Raw genomic sequence first — 12,088 nt, forward strand, 5'->3', positions numbered from 1 at the left:
GTTATAGTTTAAGAAGCACTGCCAACTTTAACTTCCCTTCAAATAATAACATGGCCAGCAGCTGTGTACAAGGCGTTTCTCTTTTGAAACAACATGTTTTTATTAGCCTTGGTGGCCTGATAAGATTTCACAAAAAAAGTGGAAAAGAGTCACTGTTTTCTGCAGTAAGAATAAGGCTTGCAATTTAGGCTAAATTTATCATAAGAAAATGTCTCCAGGCTGTGCCAGGTATTTTGTCCCCAGGCTTCTCTGGTACCTTGTCTAGATTAGGAGACCTGTCCCTCTGATTCTGAGCTCACCCAGTCAGCTCAGAGACTGCAATCTGTGAATCAGGAGCCATGTTCCAGAAGCACCAAATGGAGGAGGCTTTTGGCCTAGAAATACCACCTGGAAACATTGCCAAAGAAAATGCCAAAAGCAAGCTTTGTCTCTTTTAGTCAGGACACAAGGTCATGCCGCTTCTTCCTATTCATCACAGCAATGAATTCGTTGTCTAAACCTTGACATAAGTATCATTACGAAAATGTTTGGATAGCCAGAACACCACGTTTGAAGGACTTTCCTTCATTCCTGACATATGAAATACAACAAGCCAGATCTTACACGTAATGAGATGGAAAATGAGGAAATGACCCAGTACTTCCATTGAAAAGCAAATAATAAAAACAAACCCATTGAATTATCTATATATTTTTTCCCAGACTTCGGACTTTTTTATTTGGGAGGAGGGAGGATAGAACAGGATGGGTCGTAATGGAAGAGGTGAGATGGGACCGTAAAACAGATAGTATTTTAAAAAATGATTGATAATTAGGAATGAGTCATCGTTGCCAAGAATTAATATTTTTTAAGTTAATTAATTAATTTTATTTTTGGTTGCATTGGGTCTTCGTTGCTGTGCGTGGGCTTTCTCTAGTTGCGGTGAGCATGGGCTATTCTTCCTTGTGGTATGTGGGCTTCTCATTGCGGTGGCTTCTCTTGTTGTGGAGCATGGACTCTAGGTGTGCAGGCTTCAGTAGTTGTGGCACACCGGCTTCAGTAGTTGTGGCATATGGGCTCAGTAGTTGTGGCCTATGGGCTCTAGAGCGCAGGCTCAGTAGTTGTGGCACATGGGCTTAGTTGCTCTGCAGCATGTGGGATCTTCCCGGACCAGCGCTTGAACCTGTGTCCCCTGCATTGGCAGGCAGATTCTTAACCACTGTACCACCAGGGAAGTCCCACCAAGAATTAACCTTGACCAAGGAATGTGAATTTCTTTCTGTTATGGACGAGTAGCTGTATGACCTTGGGTAAGTGTCTTAACCTCTTTCCTCCTCAGTTCCTTAATTTGTAAAAAAAAAAAAAAGATAATAATACTGCCTACCTCTTTGGATTGTTGTCAGGTTAAATTAGATAATTGATGTAAACCATTTCACGATGGCCAGTAGTAGGTAATAAACACTGAATAAATATTAGATTTACTATTGTAGAAAGATGACGGCAATTCTGGAACTAAAAGAATGTGTTAGTGCAACAATTTGAGAATCAGTTAAATTAAAATCTACATAATAAAGAAATAAAATGAGGAATTGAAGTACTTCACCAGATTACTTAAGAAAAAACAAAACAAAACAAAATGACTACAATAGGAATTAGCAGATGAATCAGGCCCGAGAGAGTGACTTAGTCTGTTTTGGCTGCTATAACAAAAGTACCAGTGCTATAACAAAAGTACCATAGAGTGGGTGGCTTAGAAATAGCAAACGTTTATTTCTCACAGTTCTATAGTCTGGGAAGTCTAAGATCATGGCACCGGCAGACTCAGTGTCTGGTGAGGTCCCACTTACCAGATGTCCATCTTTTCTCTGTAACCTCACATGGCAGAAAGGGTAAGGGGCTTTCTTGGTCTTCTTTTATGAGGGCATTAATCCCAATCATCTCCCAAAGGCCTTACCTCAAAGTACCATCACACTGGGGATTCATTTCAACATATGAATTTGGGGAGATCACAAACATTCAGTCTATAGCAGAGGGGTTACCCTAAATTACTACTTTGTTCACCTACATTCATTTAATTAATAGAAGTGATCAGTTATTCACAGCATCTTCATGAGATCACTTTTTGAAATAGTAACTTTCACAAGAACTATTTTAAAAATCTACAAAGTTGACATGATACTATATATAGAATACTCTAAAGACTCCACACAAAAACTACTAGAACTGATAAATGAATTCAGCAAGGTAGCAGGATACAAGATTAACATAGAGAAATCAGTTGCATTTCTTTACACTAACAGTGAAGTAGCAGAAAGGGAACATAAAAAAGCAATACCTTTTAAAATCACACCAAAAAAAACAAACAAACTTAGGAATAAACCTGACCAAGGAGGTGAAAGACTTATATGCTGAGAACTATAAAACATTAATAAGGGAAATTAAAGATGATTCAAAGAAATGGAAAGATATCCCATGCTCTTGGATTGGAAACATTAATATTGTTAAAATGGCAATAGTACCCAAAGCAATCCACAGATTTAATGCAATCTCTTTCAAATTACCCATGACATTTTTCATAGAACTAAAACAAATCATCTTAAAATTTATAGGGAACCATAAAAGACCCAGAACTGCCAAAGCAATCCTGAGGAAAAAGAACAAAGCAGGAGGCATAACCCTCCCAGACTTCAGACAATACTACAAAGCTACAGTAATCAAAACAGTAGGATATTGGCACAAAAACAGACATACGGATCAATGGAACAGGACAGAGAGCCCAGAAATAAACCCACACACCTATGGTCAATTAATCTTCAAAAAAGGAGGCAAGAATATACAATGGAGATAAAGACAGTCTCTTCAGCAAGTGGTGCTGAGAAAGTTGGACAGCTGCATGTAAATCAATGAAGTTAGAACACACCCTCACACCATACACAAAAATAAACTCAAAATGCCTTAAAGACTTAAATATAAAACAAGATACCATTAATCTCCTAGAAGAGATCATAGGCAAAACATTTTCTGACATAAATCATACCAATGTTTTCTTAGGTCAGTCTCCCAAGGCAATAGAAATAAAAACAAACAAATGGGACCTAATTAAACTTACAAGTTTTTGCACAGCAAAGGAAACCATAAACAAAAGGAAAAGACAACCTATGGAATAGGAAAAAATATCTGCAAATGATGTGGCCAACAAGGGCTTAATTTACAAAATTTACAAATAGCTCATACAACTCAACAAGAAAAAAACAAACAATCCAGTCAAAAAATGGGCAGAAGGCCTAAACAGACATTTCTCCAAAGAAGACATATAGATGGCTAATAGGAAAATGAAAAGATGCACAACATTGCTAATTATTTGAGAAATGCAACTTAAAACTACAATGAGGTACCACCTCACACTGGTCAGAATGGCCATCATTAAAAAGTCTGTAGACTTTTTAATGATAGTCATCATTAATAAAGTCTGTTAGTAAAGTCTGTTATTTGTAAATAACAAATGCTGGAGAGGGTGTGGAGAAAAGGGAACCCTTGTACACTGTTGGTGGGAATGTAAGTTGGTGCAGTCACTATGGGAAATGGTGTAGAGGTTCCTTATAAAAGTAGAAATAGAATTACCATATGATTCATCAATCCCACTCCTGGGCATATATCCAGACAAAACTATAATTCAGGGCTTCCCTGGTGGTGCAGTGGTTGAGAGTCCACCTGCCAATGCAGGGAACACGGGTTCGTGCTCCGGTCCAGGAAGATCCCACATGCCGCGGAGCGGCTGGGCCCGTGAGCCATGGCTGCTGAGCCTGTGCGTCCAGAGCTTATGCTCTGCGACGGGAAAGGCCACAACACTGAGAGGCCCGTGTACCACAAAAAAAACAAAAAAAACTATAATTCAAAAAAGATACATGCAGCCTTATGTTCAGAGCAGCACTATTCATAATAGCCAAGACATGGAAACAACCTAAAGTCTATCGACAGATAAATGGACAAAGAAGATGTGGTACATATATACAATGGAATACTACTCAGACATAAAAAAGAACAAAATAATGCCACTTGCAGCAACATGGATGCAATTAGAGATTATCATACTAAGTGAAGTAAGTCAGAAAGAGAAAGACAAATATGATATGATATCATTTATATGTGGAATCTAAAATATGATGCAAATGAACCTATCTACAAAAGAAACAGACTCACGGACATAGAGAACATACTTGTGGCTGCCAAGGGGGAGGGAGTTGGGGGAGGGGTGGAGTGGGAGGTTGGGGTTAGCAGATGTAAGCTTTTATGTATAGAATGGATAAACAACAAGGTCCTACTGTATAGCACAGAGAACTATTTTCAATACCCTATGATAAACCATAATGGAAAAGAGTATAAAAAAAGAATGTGTGCATATATATAACTGAATCACTTTGCTGTACAGCAGAAGTTAATACAACATTGTAAATTAACTATACTTCAATTAAAAATGATAGTAAATAACAAAAAAAATCTGCAAGGTATCTGAGAAACTTCATCATTTATAATGAGGAGAAACAAAGTGCCTACCTACCATCCTGTGGCCCTCTCAGATGTACACCAGTGTCTCCTGTTCTGTCCTTCACACTTCTTAACTTCTTTCAGAGCTGATTTTCTCAGCTTGCCCAATCTTTTGAACCCATCCATTGAGCTTTATATTTTACTGACTCTTCATTTTTAAAATTTATTATATTTTTAAGAAATGAATCTTCTGAGCTTTTTCTCCCCATAATGTTCTGCTCTTGCCCTTTACACAGTTATATTCCAGATGTTTCTGCAGCCCTGGGTAGAGCACATTTTATCAGTGACATGAGGAAACACCTTGTTCATCCATGCACAAGGGAGTGCTTTCCAGTTAAAGGTGTCACTTTGAAAGAGTTTTCCAAGTTGGTTTCATTGAGAAAAAAACGAAGGAGGCTAAAATCCTTTCACCTGAAATTTGACATTAGCTGCAAAACCTTTGTTAATCATGAAGGTTAAGCGATAACATTTAACTAGTGCTGGTTATAAATAGAATATTGCTTGGAATTTATGTAGTCAAAATCTTAAGTTTCTGTGTAACTGTTGGCTGTTCTTTCTACAGTTCCTCCTAAAAATGGGACAATGAAATCCAGGAGCCATTTTTATTTTGGACTTCCTTTTCAGACATAGTTTATTTGGGTGAGAGCTGGGTTTTATTTTGGCCCTTGCCACCTTCAACACCTGGTTCTCAGGTAAGTAGACCAAAGTGATGTGGGGAAGGTGCTAATGAATCTGCTGGCACCCACTCCTTTGCCCTTTTGTGCCCCTGTATATGAAGTCAGTGTGATTGTGAGAGGACAATGTAAGAGAGAAAAGATATAAGCACCTCAGACCCTTCATTAGTAAACAGGGATTTAGCAATAGCTTTGCTTACAGTCATTATGGCTGGATACAAGGGAAAGATTTTCAGGGGGAAAAAAAGTACTATTTAGAGAAAACCATAATTCGAAAACATACATGCACTCCAATGTTCATTGTAGCACTATTTATAATAGCCAAGACATGGAAGTAACCTAAGTGGCCATCTGGATAAAGAAGATATGGTATATATACACACACACACACACACACACATATATATGCAACGGAATACTACTCAGCCATAAAAAAGGAATGAAATAATGCCATTTGCAGCAACATGGATGGACCTAGAGATAATCATACTAAGTGAAGTAAGTCAGACAAATATCATATGATATCACTTATATGTGGAATCTAAAAAAAATTATGCAAATGAACTTATTTACAAAACAGAAACAGACTCACAGACTTAGAAAACAAACTTATGGTTACCAAAGGGGAAAGGTGAGGGGGAGGGATAAATTAGGAGGCTGGGATTAACAGATACGCACTACTATATATAAAATACATAATCAACAAGGACCTACTGTATAACACAGGGAACTCTACTCAATATTCTGTAATAACCTATATGGGAAAAGAATCTGAAAAAGAATAGATATATGTATATGTAAAACTGGATAACTTTTCTGTACACCTGAAACTAACACAACATTGTAAATCAACTATACTCCAATATAAAATAAAAATTAAAAAAAATAAAATAAATGAAAAAAAAGTAGTATTTAGTGTGTTAGGGCTCTCCAGAGAAACAGAACCAATAGGATGTTCCCCCTCCCTCAGGGGACCTCCATCTTTTTTCTCTTAAGAACTTCAACTGACTGGATGAGGTAATCCATATTACAGAGGAGAATCCACTTTACTCAAAGTTTACTGATTCAAATGTTAATCTCATCTAAAAAATACCTTCACAGCCACATCCTGACAAACATTTAACCAAATACGTATTTAACCAAATACATAACAGGGTACCATGGTCTAGCCAAGTTGACACATAAAATTAGCCATCACATTTAGCCATTCTGAGAATTGAAACTGGGATTGGGATTGATTTGTTATAATATCCTCAAATGCCCTAAAGTCACTTTGAATGGTGTGTTCAAAAGGAATAAGGACCAAAAAGTTTTCAATGTCACTGCTATGCTGGCAGAAACTCTCTGTGAAAGCAGTGTTTCATACTTTATTCTAGTAACGGTCCCCAGCAGGGTGGTGCAATAGTAAAGTGGGCACGCTCTAATGTCAGATCCCTGGAGTCTGCATCCTGGCTCTACTGCTTTCAGTAGATTTGACACAACTCACTTTTACTTCTCTCGGCTTCAGTTTTTCCCTCCATCTATAAAACGGAGATAGGTTTAAATGTCCTAACTCATGGGAAGTGTGTAGAACAGTGCAAGGAACATATTAAGTGTTCAATAAATATTACCTTTTATTATTACTTGAATTAAGAATAAAGCCAAACATTTTCTTAACGTCTGCCCATCTTAGAGATAGGGGTTTTTTTTGGTTTTGGTTTATTTGTTTTGTTTTTAAACGTGTAGCATCACAGAAAGTTATACCAGCCTCACCCCTTCCTACCTGTACCTAGAGGTTGGCATTTCAGTGTCCCTTAAGGGGCACTCAATGTAAGCAAGTTGCTTTTCACCAGCAAGTCCAGGAGCGGGAAGAATCGTAGAGGCTCTTGTTAATAAGCCTGGACACGATGGGTAGAAGACTGGCTTTCACTGGGCAGATAGCAAGGTGGTGCTATGATACTATGAAATTTGCAAATGGACCACCACATTTCAATGAACTGATGAGTAAATACTGTAGCAGTAAGGCCATTTCAAGGAAAAAATATATATCAATAACAATTTGATGTTACAATAACAACCAGCTATTTTCTTTTTACAAATAAATTCTTTTCACTTAAAAGAACCATCTCTTAGTTCCTTTAAGTAGTACTTCTTTACAGCATTTAAGATGAAATTATATTACCAAAGCCTTGACTAATAAACAACTTTCCCAGGAAAGGGACACGCATATTTATAGCATCTGCCATGTACCTAGAATAGTGTTTGACACTTCATGGAAACTATCACATTAAAAAGGTAGGTGAGGGCTTCCCTGGTGGCACAGTGGTTGAGAGTTCGCCTGCTGATGCGGGGGACATGGGTTTGTGCCCCGGTCCGGGAGGGTCCCGCGTGCCGTGGAGCGGCTGGGCCCATTAGCCATGGCCGCTGAGCCTGTGCGTCCGGAGCCTGTGCTCTGCAAGGGGAGAGGCCACAACAGTGAGAGGCCCACATACCACACACACAAAAAAAAGGTAGGTGTTCCTGCTTATACTTTGCATGTGAGAGAGGTGATGCTCACAGAAGTGTGGGGACTTGCTCAAGGGCTCACAGATGGTTAGTGGCTGATAAATAAATTCAGCAAGGTAGCAGGATACAAAATTAAGATACAGAAATAGATTGCATTTCTTTACACCAACATTGAAATATCAGAAAGGGAATGTAAAATGTAAACAAAATGATACCTTTTAAAATCGTACCAAAGAATAAATAAATAAATAAAAACTTAGGAATAAACCTGACCAAAGAGGTGAAAGACTAACATGTTGAGAACTATAAAACATTAATAAAGGGAAATTAAAGATGATTCAAAGAAATGGAAAGATATTCCATGCTCTTGGATTGGAAATAGTAATATTGTTAAGATGGCCATACTACCCAAAGCAACTTACAGATTTAATGCGATCCCTATCAAATTACCCATGACATTTTTCACAGAACTAAAACAAATCATCTTAAAATTTATAGGGAACCATAAAAGACCCAGAACTGCCAAAGCAATCCTGAGGAAAAAGAACAAAGCAGGAGGCATAACCCTCCCAGATTTCAGACAATACTACAAAGCTACAGTAATCAAAACTGTGTGGTATTGGCACAAAAACAGACATACAGACATATGGATAAATGGAACAGAATAGAGAGCCCAGAAATAAACCCACACACCTACAGTCAATTAATCTTCAACAAAGGAGGCAAGACTATACAATGGGAAAAAAGACAGTCTCGCCAGCAAGTAGGTTGAGAATGCTGGACAGCCACACATAAATCAATGAAGTTAGAACACTCCCTCACATCATACACAAAAATAAATTTAAAAATGGCTTAAAGACTTAATAAGACATGACACCATAAAACTCCTAGAAGAGATCATAGGCAAACCATACTCTGACATAAACCATACCAGTGTTTTCTTAGGTCAGTCTCTCAAGGAAATAGAAATAAAAAAATAAATAAACCAATGGGACCTAATCAAGGGCTCACAGGTGGTTAGTGGCTGAATCAGAACTCAACCCTGTGTCTGGTTCCAAAGTCTGGCTTCCTCCCCCTCCAGTGTGACGCCTGTATTCATAGGAATAGATCTTGTCTCTAAAGCTGTATCTCTGGTCCCACCCATGCTCCACAGGCAAGAGTGTCTCCTGAGCTGGTCGCAGGCAAAACTGAGGAAGTGCCACAAAGTTTATCTTTGACAACAGCCAACTCCATTGCAAGTTTTCTTTTTGCCTCCCCTGCAAACTCTCAGCAAGGTGGTGGTTTCATCAGTTCCTGGCTGGCCTTCCCAGTAGCCTCAATGGTACGTTCCTCTGAGTCTATCTTCTTCTCAGTACCTCATCCTCTTGATTTCACCCACCACAGTCTCCTTTATTCAAAGCTCACCTACCAATTCTATGTCATGTAATAATGATTAGCGAAACCTTGTATGGTCAAATTAATTACTGACTTGAAGTCACTTCATTAACTAGTTACCTCTGTACGGTCTCAAGGTTTTAATGCAATAAAGTACTCATGAATTACTTGCTTAATTAAAATACATCTTAAAGAAAAAAAGAACAAGGATTATGAGGGTGTGAATTTTGGTGCTATTTTCTGTCAAGTGGGTCTTTCACTGTCCCTCAAATCACACCACATAGGCAGCCATCTACTTTGCTCGGCTTGGCTGGCTTGATCACCTCTGAATCATTAATAGCACAGGACACATTTTTTTATACTTCAGAAAACTGGAGAGAGGAGGGGAGTTGGGAGGGGGGAGTCCATCTTCTTACTAGGAAACCCCAATACCTGATAACTGATCTAGTTACAAAAATCACAGTTCTGTCTAACTTAACCAGCTGTATGTCCTAGTATTGATATTAAGTCTTCTCCTTAAAGCACAAAACATTTCTCATTTTCTGTTTTTCAGCACAGAGGGATTGAGTACACTGTTGTTACCAAGAGCAAAACCCAGAGTCCAATTTGAAGACCCCGATTTTCACAACATTTTCAAACCCTCTAATCAAGCCTTCTTTCTCTTATCCATATTTTCTCTCTTGCCTCTCTGCTTTTTCTTTCTCTGTACAGTTTGTCTTAACACATGAAGAAAATACTTTTAAACGCAAAGAGAAAAATGGATGGTAATCTACTACAAATGACCTCTTAAAACTGAGACCATTCAGTCTGCTTCTTTGAACATACAAAATTGTTTCTCTCTTCTGAAATACTCCACAGCACAGAGATGAGTGTATTCAGATATAATTTCATGTGATTACCCCACAATAAGAGCTCATATTCACAACTCTCTATCAGGTCTTGTTAAGCACATAAGTGAACTGCCTTCAAGTAGACCCTGTCCATCAAATCTTTATTTTTCTTTCATGAAGAGTCTACCTTGCAGGCAAACTCTGGTAATGTTGCCTCCCTATTAAAATAGCAAGAAAGGAAAGTTTGAAGTTGGGAGAGATCTGGAAGAATCTTTTTTTTTAAAAATAAATTTATTTATTTTATTTATTTATTTTTGGCTGCATTGGGTCTTTGTTGCTGCGTGCGGGCTTTCTCTAGTTGTGGCGAGCAGGGGCTACTCTTCATTGTGGTGCGTGGGCTTCTCATTGTGGCAGCTTCTCTTGTTGTGGAGCACGGGCCCTGGGTATGCAGGCCTCAGTAGTTGTGGCACATGGGCTCAGTAGTTGTGGCTCATGGGCTCTAGAGCACAGGCTCAGTAGTTGCGGCGCACAGGCCCAGCTGCTCCGTGGCATGTGGGATCTTCCCAGACCAGGGCTCGAACCCGTATCCCCTGCATTGGCAGGAGGATTCTTAACCACTGTGCCACCAGGGAAGCCCTGGAAGAATCTTTGTCACAAAAATTTATCCTATGTCAAATATATTTCCTGAGGAAAAAAAAAACTACAAAGCAGGATCCAGGCTCCTTGCATCCTATGGCTCTGTCTCCTTGTATGAACTTGGAATCCTCTGTTAGAACCTCAGTATCTTACCAATACATGGGGGAAGAGAAAGAAAGTACAGAGGATCATATGAGGGTTGGGCATCATTTCTACCCACATTCCTTCAGTCAAAATTCAGTCACAGAACCAAACCTAACTGTAAGGGAGGCTGGAAAATGTAGTCTAGCTGCATACTTAGGAGGTAGAAGTATAACTTGTGGTGAACAAAATGCATTTCTACCTTATTCTCTTAACTGAAAGCAGCAGTGCCAGGAAGAGTTGAAGACATGATGATTTAGATACTGGGAGAAAGTCCAATATCACAGGCTGACCAATGTATTCCACACATCATAGGCTGGAAGACAGTGGCAGTAGAGGCAGGCTTAGAGGAGATAGAAAAGTGTCCAGAGGACGGGATGGGCACAGTGACATAAAACCTATGAGCAAACATACTCAGAATTTCAGACACGGAAGCGGCAGGAATTTGGGAATTCAGTGATCAGTAGTAGAGCTAAGTCACTCATTTAGTATTTAGAAAATGTGGGGTTTGGAAGGGAGGATAAGATTAGGGTCAGATAAGAGCTAGGATGAAATAACCAAGAGCTAGGAATATTATAGAGATGGGGCCTGGGCACAAGGGTAGACAGTCAAGGCAGATCATTTGTGAAGTGACTCCTTCATAACCAGCATGGTGGACAAGAGCTGTTCAAATTCCTCCTGTCCAAGGTCAGCATTGGTCCTGGAGCAGTTCAGAGACTACAGATAGGGTCAGCTGGGAGGAGACGCACATGAGAACCGGCTAAGCCCTGCCATGATCTACCCTCAAATGTTACCAGTAACCTTACTCTGCTTCTGGGTCCCAGAAAACAACCCTAACTAACCCTATCTTCCTCACAATGTCCTGGGATGAAACAGGACAATTGAATCAGTACAAACCCTTCAGAGCATAAAGCAAATGCCCCTCTCAGAGTAGGGAGGACCTGGGACAGCATATTTGCTTACAAGTGAGAAATAATAATAAAAGTGACAGCTGACATATACAAGACACAGTTCTGGGGCTTTAAATACATTTAAACACTCAATCTTGCCAAAAATCTTTATTACTCCAATTTTACAGATTAAAAACTGAGCAATACAGACTTATGACTTGCTCAAGTAAGTGGCAGAGCTGGGATTCAAAGAGGTCTGGCTACAGAATCGATCACCTTAGTTACTATGCACACTGACTTTTTTAGGAAGTCAAATTTGGCCAAAATTTTTTTTTTTTTTTGCGGTACGCGGGCCTCTCACTGTTGTGGCCTCTCTCGTTGCGGAGCACAGGCTCCGGACGCGCAGGCTCAGCGGCCATGGCTCACGGGCCCAGCTGCTCCGCGGCATGTGGGATCTTCCCGGACCGGGGCACAAACCAGTGTCCCCTGAATTGGCAGGAGGACTCTCAACCACTGCGCCACCAGGGAAGCCCTG

Source organism: Delphinus delphis, chromosome 3, assembly GCF_949987515.2.
Source record: "Delphinus delphis chromosome 3, mDelDel1.2, whole genome shotgun sequence".
Lineage (NCBI taxonomy): Eukaryota > Metazoa > Chordata > Mammalia > Artiodactyla > Delphinidae > Delphinus > Delphinus delphis.